Source organism: Castor canadensis, chromosome 15, assembly GCF_047511655.1.
Source record: "Castor canadensis chromosome 15, mCasCan1.hap1v2, whole genome shotgun sequence".
NCBI lineage: Eukaryota > Metazoa > Chordata > Mammalia > Rodentia > Castoridae > Castor > Castor canadensis.
In genome coordinates this window covers 90,277,758-90,292,565 of record NC_133400.1, presented here as the reverse complement: position 1 = coordinate 90,292,565, position 14,808 = coordinate 90,277,758, and the positions used below count along the sequence as shown (strand labels likewise).

Here is a 14,808-nt window from a genome sequence, read left to right as displayed (position 1 = left end):
CTTTCATCTCAAACATTAACCATTTTATATGGTGGGAAATTTGTATTCATATAGTCCTTTTGAAATATAGTACACAACAATACCTACCTTACTCTGCCATAGAAATCCTCTCTGTTGTTCTTTGGGTTCCCTTATATAACTTCTTTCCACTCTTGCACTTCCCAGACTCTAGTGACCACTACTTTACTTTGTTCTTCTATAAAATTGATTTCAAATTTTTCTTTTTAATGACACTTCATTGTCAACTGAATTAATATAACACAGTTACTCAAACACACCTCTTGTGGTGCATTTAAATTTCCCACATTAAAATATAAATAATGCTGCTGTGGACATTTTTCTATGAAAATCTTTTTCTGTAAGTATTGAGTTTTAGAAGTGGATCAAGGAAGATGAACAATTTAAGTTAATTATTTCAAATACTGTCATCAAGTAGGTAAGAAAAACTTGAGAATAAGTTGATCAGAAAATGATAGAGTATTTTTGTAGAGATAAAATAAAATAATGAATTTAAGCAACCAAATCATGCTGGGAACATGTATGTTGGTCATTTCCCTCGGAGATAAAAAAAAATAAGATTGCTGCATGATAATCCCTCCCTCATAGAGAGTACAGGGAGTTTCTGTTCTTGTATGTTTCTCTTTCTGTGAGATCATTCATTCAAGAAGTAGACTTTTGCCACAGCCCCTATGGCATTGGGACTGCCTGCTTTCAAGATGGAGTCAAACTTTAGCTGATTGTTTTCTATCAGAACTAAACAGAGTGATTCTTAAGCAGGGAACTCCCCCTCTCTGGTTCTGTGTCCTGTATTTTTGAGCCAGCCTTTGCTGACACCACTATGAGTTATATCTCTTTCAAGAGCCTGAATCTGTCAGTTTTGCTGCAATGACTTACAATACCAGAAATAAGTTTCTCAAGCATGTCCCATGTAAGCCAAGACTTACAGTGGACTTTTCCACTTAAATTCTCATTCCAGGTCCTGGGCAGAAAAAAGAGCTCCTCTCTGAGGAGTATTGAGCAACAGAGAGGCTGTGTAAATTAGTTTTTGCATCCCTGGAAGCTGGAGTTTTGTTTGCTAGCCAAATATATGAATAATGATTGTTCACCAAATCTCTTATAATCATGTACAGCAATGTACATGGATTGTGAATAGAAAAAAATTCTTCTGCAAAAAATTAATGCTTTCATTGTTACTATATAGTAATTTACTTATGAATCCACTTTCATAAAAATGTAAACTGTCTCCAATCTCTTCTCTTTCCATGGAATACTGCATTGAAGTTACTCCTCCTGGAGTTACTCCAGGCATGGAATACTGCATTGAAGTTACTCCTCCAGGCATGTGCCTGGTTAATCTTTGAACAGTTAGGAAATTTCCAGCTTTGTAAAGAACTTATGTACACAGAAGAAAGAATCAGTGTCTGCTTATCCACAAGAGTGAGAAGTTATGGATCATAAACATCCATGTGTGGCACTAATTGATGGTCACCCTATTCCTGTATTGGAATTTGGCACTGCTATAACAGAAAAGGTAACAACAGGGTCTTTGGCTTAGCTGTTTATATGAAAAGAGAATGAATGGAAGCTGACCTGAATTTTCAGGTTTTATACCTTTGTGGCTAAGGGGAACACATTTGTTTATGAATGTCTTTAGGCTAGAATTATACCATGTACAAGAAACAAAGTAGTCACAGGTTACTGTGCATTCTGGTTTAACCTACTGACTATTCTGGGCTCTTTTGTTTTTCCGTTTGTCTCAGTCTATTTCATAGCATGGTGGAAGAGGTAAAACTCAGCACTCAAGAACACTGCTTGTCCTCCCTACTTAGAGTTTGATTGTAAATTGCAAATTTCACAAATATTTCAATTTTTTCATTATCATTACCATTACATCATTTATTGTGATCTTTGGTTAGTGATCTTTGATGTTACTGTCATAATTGTTTTTCACTTCTCTGTAATAGAAAAGGACAAGGTGAAGCAGCAAGTTCTGAAACAGACACTGTAGCAAGTCATCTAGAAGTTCTAGACAACTGCATTAGAAGAAGAAAGCTTTTGTTTGAGACAGGGTTATGCTATGTTTTCCAGGCTGACCTTGAACAACTCCCGATCCTTCTGCCTCAGACTCCCCAGTGCTGGAATTAAAGGCTTGAATCACTACACTGGGTTTAAATAGTTTTTTAATGTAGATGAGACAGCCTTTTGAAAAATTTGCCATCTATGACTTTCATGGCTAGAAGTAGTCAATGCATGGCTTCAAAACTTGGAAGGATAGGCTGATGCTTGCTGGAGATAATGCAGCTGATGACTTGCAGTTGAGGTCAATCCTCATTTACCATTCTAAAAATCCTAGAGTCCTTAAGAGTAACATTAAATTGTGAGGCACATAAAATTACACCTGTATCTCGCATCCACAAACAGTAAAATGAGGGATGATTATATCCCTATGGTGCACTTATTTACTCCTAGTATTTATCCCTGTCATTCAATGATAATGGATAGCTACAAGAGATTTAACTTAATAGTAGTGCTCATTTTCAAAGTGATGCCTGTCTAGCAAATGTAACTTGAATTTATCACCTTGTCCTAACTGATGATGAAAGTAACTGTACCTTTACAACCTAATTATTAGGGTTTATGTAAATCCATTTTTTCTTGGGTGACTGCAATTTTTTGTGTGCTAGCAGGGAATGTCTATGAAGCCAACCACTGGAAAAAAACAAGAATTTAGTCTCTAAACAGCATTTCTTGTAGATGGTGGTTTTTACTTTTTTTCAAAATTGAATGGTGTGAAACCCATGCCACTTATTTGAGGCACTGAGGAATTTTGTATTTGATTTCCTCTCTTTTTTTTCTCTGCGCCTAGTCTCTGAAATGATTTTCCTTTGTAACTGTTCTCTATAAATAATAGACATGACTATAACTACACACTTAGTCCTATGAATCCTTCCAGGAAATCAATGAATCTGGGGACCTCCAATATCAGTGATAAACCAGTGATTTACAGGGCTGAAAGTGTTCTTGAGATGCTTGTCCTTTATTACTCTTTATGACTGGTTGGAGAAGATTCAAGAAAATTGCAATGGGTTTGTTACCATACATATATAACTGACCCAAGACATAAGAACTTGATTCACGTGAAAGTCATGCTTGCATTTGATATAACTCTCATTACACAAGTGTCTAAATGCTATTTGTGGTTAATTCTCTAGGTTCCTACAAGTAAAGCAATAAAGTCACCAAATTAGCTATAGATGCTGAGTTCTGCCATATTGACTCAGCTAATGTTTACCAAGTAGAAGAGGAGGTAGGACAGGCCATTAGAAGCAAGACTGCAGACGGCACTGTGAAGAGAGAAGACATATTCTATACTTTAAAGGTATTGATTAGTGGTAGAGACCTGCCTAGAAAGCCCAAGGTCCTGAATTCAAACTGCAGTACCAACCAAAAATGAAAAAATGGATTGCTTACATGGTATGATTTTGTGTATATTTGTTTAATACAATTGTATAGAGATGACAAATATATAGAAATGTATATGATCAGATAATAGCTGTTTTGGTAAATTGTTGCTTACTGGTATAACTTTTAGCCACATATATTCTTGTCTTAAAATGAAGATCAAAACCAGATAATGATGATATCTTTGTCATCACTGGATGTCAAATTTATGACTTTAATATAAAGTTGCTATTCTTAATTTCAGATCAAAGTGGACTGATTCGTTGTGATCACAGATATAACTTATTAGATTATAGCTTTTCTTATTTTTTGGGTGACTTTCTAAAATTTTTTATTCTGAACATCAATTTTTCATTTTGTCAATTAGAAAGAGTTACATAATATCTTTAGATATAAGAATAAATGGATAAGTATATTCAACTGTGTCCAGCACATATTAACATGTTTTAAACAGTTTTTCTCTTCTAACTTCAATTATGTACACAGAGGAGATACTAATTCTTCCCATTTGGTTGAACAGAAGAAAGATTAAGACTAAACATGTACACAACGATGTATACTTAATCAAACATAATTAAGATAATGAACATTTTTACTTGAAAATCAATTTTATATCTTAAGCAACTTCATTTCATGTTCAGTAGGTGAACTGACAGCAACCAAAGTATAATGAAGTCTATATGTGGTAGACAGTTGAAAAGAAACAAAAGTGACCTTACTTCTGTGGCCATTAGTTTCCAACCAGTCAAAAATGTCTTTATATTAGGTGAATCCAACTAATAAAATGGCTAAAGTATTAATTCCAAGTTTCATTCTTTAACCCTGTAGCTTTGGCCCACTTTCAGTCATCCAGAGTTGGTCCAACAGTGCTTGAAAAGGTCACTGAAAAAGCTTCAATTGGACTATGTTGACCTCTACCTTATTCATTTTCCAACACCTTTGCAGCTAAGCAATTTGTGTGCTCAAAACTGTTCCACTGATGATGTCAACATACTCATTCATTATTCAGATGGTTGAATTAATTTTTTCTTAAGAGGGAGTATGGATTATTATGCTGGAAAAATCCTAAATAATAATTCTTGATTACCTTTTTATTGAGCAATTTTTGAATCCTTGATTCCCTACTTCATGCCTACAACAGAAAAGAGCCTATGGGAATAAAGGAGAGTACATAATACAAAATTATATATACTCAAAATTGATAGATACATCATAACTAATATTTTTATTAGCATAGAGAAAAATTAAGTAGGAACATAAGGTAAAGAGATAGTGGTAGTGGTAAGCAATGAGTTGTTATTTTTATCTATTAAATGTTTCAATATGAAGGCGTGATAATCATTTTGTATTAATAAAGTGTATTTTGTATTAGTAAAGTATGAACATCAACAAATTATAAACTAGGCTCCTAATGCATGAAATTATTTCCACTCATTAAGTTAATGTAATATATTGATTATTGTGGTAGGCAGTAAGTAATTAATGATTTAGTGAAATCAAAGTGAAGTTGCTGACAGTAATCTATATACCTTGAAATATTATTTGGTGCTGACCAACATCTGTATTTATCCTTGTTCAAAACAAGTAAAATCAGGTTTCAGTTTTCATTGAGAAATGGAATATGAAGAGATGAAATATTGTTCTCCTTTGTTTACACATGCGGTTCAAGGAAAAATAGGTTTGGATATTTTCTCTGTTTTCTGTGTTTATCTCCAGGCATCAATAGTATTTGAATCACTTAACTATGATTTTATAAGAAACATTTACTGTTGAGTCATGTTCATGCAATTAAAGAAGGCATATTGTACAGTCAAGAAATAAAATTATTCAACTTAATGCTCATGTCAAGTTCACAGAAAGCATTTCCCACCCTGAGTCATCAAGCTAACATTATTCATTTTTTCTAATTTTAGTTTGGCTGGACACCCCAATCATCCATTTGTTGATACACATTAATGTGATGACCTTTATCTTAACTTCTGCCTGAAACCCCTGCTTATGAATAGTGATGCTGGGACATTTCTCATTGGTCCATGGGGTCTGTCAATGCCTACTTAGCTGGAACAGGTTCCACAGGTCAGGAAGGGAAGACACTAATTTTTTCACATTCTGAAAAATAATATAAAGTTGTTTTCCTAACTAATTTTACTTAGTACTGTCTCTATTTCTTGCATATTTTGTTTCCTTCTGATCCCTTATGATCAAAACATGTTTTAGTACGGACTAGGAGATGATAACAGTCATTTTATAGACATTTCTGGCTAGAAAGATTTTTCAGCCTTTAGGGAACTGACAAAGAGTATGTATCAGTCAATGTTCCTCAAGTCCTTCAAAGAACAAGAAGTCACACTGCGCTTAGCTCGTGCTTCTTAGTCTGAAGATGAGGCACATATAGTAAAGGTTACCAATAGTCCCAAGACACCTGTCCAGCAGCTCAATAATGACAGCTCCAGGAAACTGGGTAATGAGAACCTCCTTGTGGTGCAGTGAGTTAGCCACAGAAGTAGGAGGGGAAGCACACTGGGACATTCATTAGGAATTAGATATGAGGGAGTTTGAGGAGGGAGTTAAGCGCATCTCTGTTTGGAAAATAATACCTTATTTTTTTATTAATATCTACTACACACAAAAGGGAACTGTCCAGATAGTGTATCCAAGATTGAGACATAGGTTTAGTTTGTATCTTTCCAAGAAATAACAGTGGCCTTACTAGGCTGTACTGGGACAAGAACTCAAAGAAACAATGAGTTAATCAAATTCACTGATGATCCATATTCATCAAATTTTCTGATTGAAAAAATTGAATCTGTGAAACTTGACCCTTTTAGCTGCTTCATACACAAATAAGTCAGACTCATAAATAGAAAACACAAAATATCCCAAAGCTATTAAATGGTAGTGTTACATTGATATATATTAAAAGGATATCTTATATATCTACTAAGACAGATTCTGTAGATTTTCAAAAGACTTTTGGAAAGAACATCTTTAAATGAGTACAATACTTTTAAAACTTACTTTTAGGAATACCTTTTACAAAGATATAAACTAATTTTAAGTATTTTTGTGGTAGTTGTAGACAAAAGGGAATTTCTTTTTAATTTTATTTTATTCATATGTGCATACAATGTTTGGGTCATTTCTTCCCCCTTCGCCCTACCCCCTCCCACTGCTCCCCAACGCCCTCGCGTCCAGGCAGAAACTATTTTGCCCTTATCTCTAATTTTGTTGTAGAGAGAGTATAAGCAATAATAGGAAGGAACAAGGGTTTTTGCTGGTTGAGATAAGGATAGATATACAGGGAGTTGACTTGCATTGCTTTCCTGTACATGTGTGTTACCTTCTAAGCTAATTCTTTTGGAATTAACCTTTTCTCTAGGTCCCCTTCTCCTATTGGCCTCTGTCACTTTAAAGTATCTGCATTAGTTTCTCCACATTGAGGGCAACAAATGCTACCTAGTTTTTTGGGTGTCTTACCTATCATCATACCTTCCTTGTGTGCTCTCACTTTATCTTGTGATCAAGTCCAATCCCCTTGTTGTGTTTACCCTTGATCTAAAGTCTGCATATGAGGGAGAACATATGATTTTTGGTCTTTTGGGCCAGGCTAACCTCACTCAGAATGATGTTCTCCAATTCCATCCATTTACCAGCGAATGATAACATTTCGTTCTTTTTTTTTTTTCATTTTTCTTTTATTATTCATATGTGCATACAAGGCTTGGTTCATTTCTCCCCCCTGCCCACACCCCCTCCCTTACCACCCACTCCGCCCCCTCCCGCTCCCCCCCTCAATACCCAGCAGAAATTATTTTGCCCTTATCTCTAATTTTGTTGTAGAGAGAGTATAAGCAATAATAGGAAGGAACAAGGGGTTTTGCTGGTTGAGATAAGGATAGCTATACAGGGCATTGACTCACATTGATTTCCTGTGCATGGGTGTTACCTTCTAGGTTAATTCTTTTTGATCTAACCTTTTCTCTAGCTCCTGGTCCCCTTTTCCTATTGGCCTCAGTTGCTTTAAGGTATCTGCTTTAGTTTCTCTGCATTAAGGGCAACAAATGCTAGCTAGTTTTTTAGGTGTCTTACCTATCCTCACCCCTCCCTTGTGTGCTCTCGCTTTTATCATGTGCTCATAGTCCAATCCCCTTGTTGTGTTTGCCCTTGATCTAATGTCCACATATGAGGGAGAACATACGATTTTTGGTCTTTTGAGCCAGGCTAACCTCACTCAGAATGATGTTCTCCAATTCCATCCATTTACCAGCGAATGATAACATTTCGTTCTTCTTCATGGCTGCATAAAATTCCATTGTGTATAGATACCACATTTTCTTAATCCATTCGTCAGTGCTGGGACATCTTGACTGTTTCCATAACTTGGCTATTGTGAATAGTGCCGCAATAAACATGGATGTGCAGGTGCCTCTGGAGTAACAGTCTTTTGGGTATATCCCCAAGAGTGGTATTGCTGGATCAAATGGTAGATCGATGTCCATCTTTTTAAGTAGCCTCCAAATTTTTTTCCAGAGTGGTTGTACTAGTCTACATTCCCACCAACAGTGTAAGAGGGTTCCTTTTTCCCCGCATCCTCGCCAACACCTGTTGTTGGTGGTGTTGCTGATGATGGCTATTCTAACAGGGGTGAGGTGGAATCTTAGTGTGGTTTTAATTTGCATTTCCTTTATTGCTAGAGATGGTGAGCATTTTTTCATGTGTTTTCTGGCCATTTGAATTTCTTCTTTTGAGAAAGTTCTGTTTAGTTCACATGCCCATTTCTTTATTGGTTCATTAGTTTTGGGAGAATTTAGTTTTTTAAGTTCCCTGTATATTCTGGTTATCAGTCCTTTGTCTGATGTATAATTGGCAAATATTTTCTCCCACTCTGTGGGTGTTCTCTTCAGTTTAGAGACCATTTCTTTTGATGAACAGAAGCTTTTTAGTTTTATGAGGTCCCATTTATCTATACTATCTCTTAGTTGCTGTGCTGCTGGGGTTTCATTGAGAAAGTTCTTACCTATACCTACTAACTCCAGAGTATTTCCTACTCTTTCTTGTATCAACTTAAGAGTTTGGGGTCTGATATTAAGATCCTTGATCCATTTTGAGTTAATCTTGGTATAGGGTGATATACATGGATCTAGTTTCAGTTTTTTGCAGACTGCTAACCAGTTTTCCCAGCAGTTTTTGTTGAAGAGGCTGCTATTTCTCCATCGTATATTTTTAGCTCCTTTGTCAAAGATAAGTTGCTCATAGTTGTGTGGCTTCATATCTGGATCCTCTATTCTGTTCCACTGGTCTTCATGTCTGTTTTTGTGCCAGTACCATGCTGTTTTTATTGTTATTGCTTTGTAATATAGTTTGAAGTCAGGTATTGTGATACCTCCTGCATTGTTCTTTTGACTGAGTATTGCCTTGGCTATTCGTGGCCTCTTGTGTTTCCATATAAATTTCACAGTAGATTTTTCAATCTCTTTAATGAATGTCATTGGAATTTTGATGGGAATTGCATTAAACATGTAGATTACTTGGGGAGTATCGACATTTTTACTATGTTGATTCTACCAATCCATGAGCATGGGAGATCTCTCCACTTTCTATAGTCTTCCTCAATCTCTTTCTTCAGAAGTGTATAGTTTTCCTTGTAGAGGTCTTTCACATCTTTTGTTAGGTTTACACCTAGGTATTTGATTTTCTTTGAGGCTATTGTAAATGGAATAGAATTCCATTGTGTATAGATACCACATTTTCTTAATCCATTCGTCAGTGGTGGGGTATCTTGGCTGTTTCCATAACTTGGCTATTGTGAATAGTGCCGCAATAAACATGGGTGTGCAGGTGCCTCTGGAGTAACCTGTGTCGCAGTCTTTTGGGTATATCCCCAAGAGTGGTATTGATGGATCATACGGTAGATCTATGTTTAGATTTTTAAGAAGCCTCTAAATATTTTTCCAGAGTGGTTGCACTAGTTTACATTCCCACCAACAGTGTAAGAGGGTTCCTTTTTCCCCGCATCCTCGCCAACACCTGTTGTTGGTGGTGTTGCTAATGATGGCTATTCTAACAGGGGTGAGGTGGAATCTTAGCGTGGTTTTAATTTGCATTTCCTTTATTGGTAGGGATAGTGAGCATTTTTTTCATGTGTTTTTTGGCCATTTGAATTTCTTTTGAGAAATTTCTGTTTAGTTCACTTGCCTATTTCTTTATTGGTTCATTAATTTGAGAGAATTTAACTTTTTGAGTTCCCTATATATTCTGGTTATCAGTCCTTTGTCTCATGTGTAGCTGGCAAATATTTTCTCCCACTCTGTGGGTGCTCTCTTCAGTTTAGAGACCATTTCTTTTGATGAACAGAAGCTTTTTAGTTTTATGAAGTCCCATTTATCTATGCTATCTCTTAGTTGTTGAGCTGCTGGGGTTCAATTGAGAAAGTTCTTGCATATACTTATTAGTTCCAAAGTATTTCCTACTCTTTCCTGTACCAACTTTAGAGTTTGAGGTCTGATATTAAGATCCTTGATCAATTCTGAGTTAATATTGGTATAGCGTGATATACATGGATCTAGTTTCAGTTTTTTACAGACTGCTAACCAATTTTCCCAGCAGTTTTTGTTGAAGAGGCTGTCTTTTCTCTGTCGTATATTTTTAGCTCCTTTGTCAAAGGTAAGTTGGTTATAGTTGTGTGGTTTCATATCTGGATCCTCTATTCTGTTCCACTGGTCTTCATGTCTGTTTTTATTGCTATTCCTTTGTAATATAGTTTGAAGTCAGGTATCATGATACCTCCAGCTTTGTTCTTTTGACTGAGTACTGCCTTGGCTATTCGTGGCCTCTTGTGTTTCCATATAAATTTAATGGTAGATTTTTCAATCTCTTTGATGAATGTCATTGGAATTTTGATGGGAATTGCATTAAACATGTAGATTACTTTTGGGATTGTAGACATTTTTACTATGTTGATTCTAACAATCCATCAGCATGGGAGACCTCTCCCCTTTCTATAGTCTTCCTCAATCTCTTTCTTCAGAAGTGTATAGTTTTCCTTGTAGAGGTCATTCATATGTTTTGTTAGGTTTACATCCAGGTATTTTTTTTGAGGCTATTGTAAGTGGAATTGTTTTCATATATTCTTTCTCTGTTTGTTCATTATTAGTGTGTAGAAATACTAATGATTTTTCTATGTTGATTTTATATCCTGCTACCTTGCTATAGCTATTGATGATGTCTAGAAGCTTCTGAGTAGAGTTTTTTGGGTCTTTAACGTGTAGGATCATATCATCTGCAAAAAGGGATATTTTGACAGTTTCTTTACTGATTTGTATTCCTTTCATTCCTTCTTCTTGCCTAATTGCTTTGGCTAGGAATTCCAGTACTATGTTGAATAGGAGTGGAGATAGTGGGCATCCTTGTCTGGTTCCTGATTTTAGAGGGAATGGTTTCAGTATTTCTCCATTAAGTATAATGCTGGCTGTAGGTTTGTCATATATAGCTTTTATAATGTTGAGGTACTTTCCTTGTATTCCTAGTTTTCTTAGAGCTTTTATCATGAAATGGTGTTGGATCTTATCAAAGGCTTTTTCTGCAACTATTGAGATGATTAGATGGTTTTTGTCTTTGCTTCTGTTAATGTGGTTTATTACATTTATTGATTTGCATATGTTGAACCACACCTGCATCCCTGGGATGAAGCCTACTTGGTCATGGTGAATAATCTTTTTGATGTGTTGCTGAATTTGATTTGCCATTATTTTATTGAGGATTTTTGCGTCAATGTTCATTAAGGAGGTTGGCCTATTGTTCTCCTTTTTTGGAGGTGTCTTTGCCTGGTTTTGGGATAAGTGTAATACTGGCTTCATAAAATGTGTTTGGCAGTTTTCCTTCCCTTTCTATTTCATGGAACAGTTTAAGGAGGGTTGGTATCAGTTCTTCTTTAAAGGTCTGATAGAATTCATCAGAGAATCCATCAGGTCCTGGACTTTTCTTTTTGGGGAGACTCTTGATTGCTGCTTCAATTTCATTTTGTGTTATAGATCTATTCAGGTGATTAATTTCCTCTTGGTTCAGTTTTGGATGATCATATGTATCTAGAAATCTGTCCATTTCTTTAAGAATTTCAAATTTATTTGAATATAGGTTCTCAAAGTAGTCTCTGATGATTTCCTGGACTTCCATGGTGTTTGCTGTTATCTCCCCTTTTGCATTCCTGATTTTACTGATTTGGGCTTTTTCTCTCCTCATTTTAGTAGGGTTTGCCTGGGGTCTATCAATCTTGTTTATCTTTTCAAACAACCAACTTTTTGTTTTATTAATTCTTTCTGTGGTTTTTTTGGTTTCTGTTTCATTGATTTCCACTCTTATTTTTATTATTTCTCTCCTTCTACTTGTTTTTGATTTGCTTGTTCTTGTTTTTCTACGAGTTTGAGATGTATCATTGGGTCATTGTTTTGAGTTCTTTCAGTCTTTTTAATATATGCACTCATGGCTATAAACTTTCCTCTCAGAACTGCCTTTGCTGTGTCCCATAGGTTCCAGTAGGTTTTGTTTTCATTTTCATTGACTTCCAGGTACTTTTTAATTTCCTCTTTTATTTCATCAATGACCCATTGTTCATTAAGTAATGAGTTATTTAGTTTCCAACTGTTTGCATGTTTTTTGTCTTTATTTTTGTTGTTGAGTTCTAGTTTTATTGCATTGTGATCAGATAGAATGCATGGTATAATTTCTATTTTCTTATATTTGCTGAGGCTTGCTTTGTGCCCTAGGATATGATCTCGTTTGGAGATGGTTCTGTGGGCTGCTGAAAAGAATGTATATTGTGTAGAAGTTGGATGAAATGTTCTGTAGACATCAACTAGGTCCATTTGATCTATGGTATGTTTTATATCTTGGATTTCTTTATTGATTTTTTGTTTGGCTGACCTATGTATTGATGATACTGGGGTGTTAAAGTCTCCCACGACCACTGTGTTGGAATTAATATATGCTTTTAGGTCCTTCAGGGTATGTTTGATGAAATTGGGTGCGTTGACATTGGGTGCATATAGGTTGATAATTATTATTTCCTTTTGGTCTATTTCCCCTTTTATTAGTATAGAATGTCCTTCTTTATGTTGCTTGATCAATGTAGATTTGAAGTCTACTTTGTCAGAGATAAATATTGCTACTCCTACCTGATTTCTGGGGCCATTGGCTTGGTAAATCTTCCAGCCTTTCATCCTAAGTCTATGCTAATTTCTATCGGTGAGATGGGTCTCGTGTAAGCAACAAATTGTTGGGTCTTCCTTTTTAATCCATTTTGTCAAGCGGTGCCTTTTGATGGGTGAATTAAGTCCATTAACATTAAGTGTTAGTACTGATAGGTATGTGGTGATTCCTGTCATTTAGTTGTCTTAGTTGTTTGAAGGTTTGATTGTGTGTACCTAAATTGATGTTAATCCCTACTTTCTTGCTTTTTCTTTTCCTGTAGTTTGGTATTGCCTGCCCTTTCATGGTCATGTTGAGTTTCACTTTCTGTGTGCAGAATCCCTTGAAGAATCTTTTGTGGTCACATATTGTTTTAGTTTCTGCTTATCATGGAAGACTTTTATTGCTCCATCTATTTTGAATGATAGTTCTGCTGGGTAGAGTATCCTAGGGTTGAAGTTATTTTCATTCAGTGCCCAGAAGATCTCACCCCAAGCTCTTCTTGCTTTTAATGTTTCTGTGAGAAGTCTGCTGTGATTTTGATGGCTTTGCCTTTGTATGTTATTTGTTTTTTCTGTCTTACAGCCTTCAATATTCTTTCTCAAATTCTCTCTTGTGTTTTCTCAAATTTTCTATTTTTGTTGTCTTGGAATTTCTTGAGTGCCTCTTGTATGTTTTGGTTGACCATGGTCTAGTAACATTGCCATGAAGTTCTCAGTGATTACTTGCAGGATTTCTTCTTTCAGAATGTTCTTGTGGGCTTCATTGGGTTCTTTGGCATAGTTTATCTTCGTTTTGTTGGAGTCTGGATCTGAGTATCTATTTTCTTCATTTCTCTCTGGTTCCTATACAAATTTATTTTTGGGGGGAAACTGGTTTCCCTCTTTTTTCCATTTTCCCGTCATTGCCCTTGCTATTGTTACTGTCCCTATACTGTGTGTAATTCAGTATTGTCTAGCTTATAATAATAACAATGGTGATATATAGAATGGAAGGGTGAGAGGAGAGGAAAAGTAAAGAAGGTAAAGAAAAAGGGAAAAAAAACCCAACCAAACACACAACTAAAACAAACAAACAAACAAAAAGCAACAAAAAAAGCAGTGCCAAAGATATAAACAGGGAGAGATAGTGTACTAATCAACGGTAAGCTAAACAGGCATTAGAGAGACAGAGAGAGGATTTAAAAAAAATCCCCAAGTTCAAATGCAATAAAGTTTCAGGCTTAATAATTTTGGTGTTAGTCCCTCAGCCTCCAGTCCTTGAGATACTGTCTCAGAAGTAGTTCAGTCACTGTCTCATCAAAGGTGAAAAAACCAAAAAACAAAACAAACAGAAAAAACAAACAAAAAAACAAAAACAAAAGAACAGAAAAATCCAAAGTTCAAATGCAATACAGTTTCAGTTAGTCCTTCAGTTTCCAGTTCTAGTTCTGTCATTGTCTCATCAAAGGAAGTGAAAAAAAGAAGAAAAAAAAAAAGAGTCTGGAGACAGCTTTGTGAATGGCTATCTGAGGCTGTAGTTCACCTGCCCACTGCTGTCAACCAGCTATTGCTGGAGGCTTTATTGATTGCAGATCTCAGGGATGAGCTTAACACTCACCCAGCCCCGCAGGCTGTGTTTACTTAGAGTGCTCCTGGGCTCGACCACCACTGTTACAAGCCTTCCCTTCTGCAAACACATTGGTGGTGCTACACCTGCCTTCTCAGGCCGGCTTGTTTATTTACAGTTCACGTGGGAAATGCCCCTTCCCCACTCTCCAGTGGAACCCTCCTCATGACACTGTTACAAGCTTTCCCGCTCCAAGGTTGCTAGGCAGGGGCCACCACTCCTTCCTCCTCAGGCCAGCTTGTTTATTTACAGTTCTGTGAGGGATTGCCCCTTCCCCCCTCTTCAGCACTCAGGGTGCCCCACCCTCTTTGCTATGTGTCTTTTGTTGTTGTTGTTGTTGTTTATGCAGTTTGGTTTTTTTTCTCTTTTTTCCCTCAGTGGGGTCAGTCTGTCCAGGGGGCTATGCTGATCTGGCCCAGGGTTGTTTGTGGGTGTACCATGTGCTGCTTAGCTCACCTGCTTCTCTTGATTCAATAGGAGCTGGCATCTGCTGGTGTGGGAGCCCCCCTGGTTTCTCCACTTACCATGGAGTGGAGATGCTATGCATGGGCTGGG

General features: G+C 36.4%; 1 pseudogene; it reads left to right on the top strand.

Annotated features, from left to right (window-relative positions):
* LOC109680001 (aldo-keto reductase family 1 member C3-like) overlaps window positions 1-14,808 on the top strand; it is a 68,706-nt pseudogene that overhangs the window by 18,070 nt on the left and 35,828 nt on the right.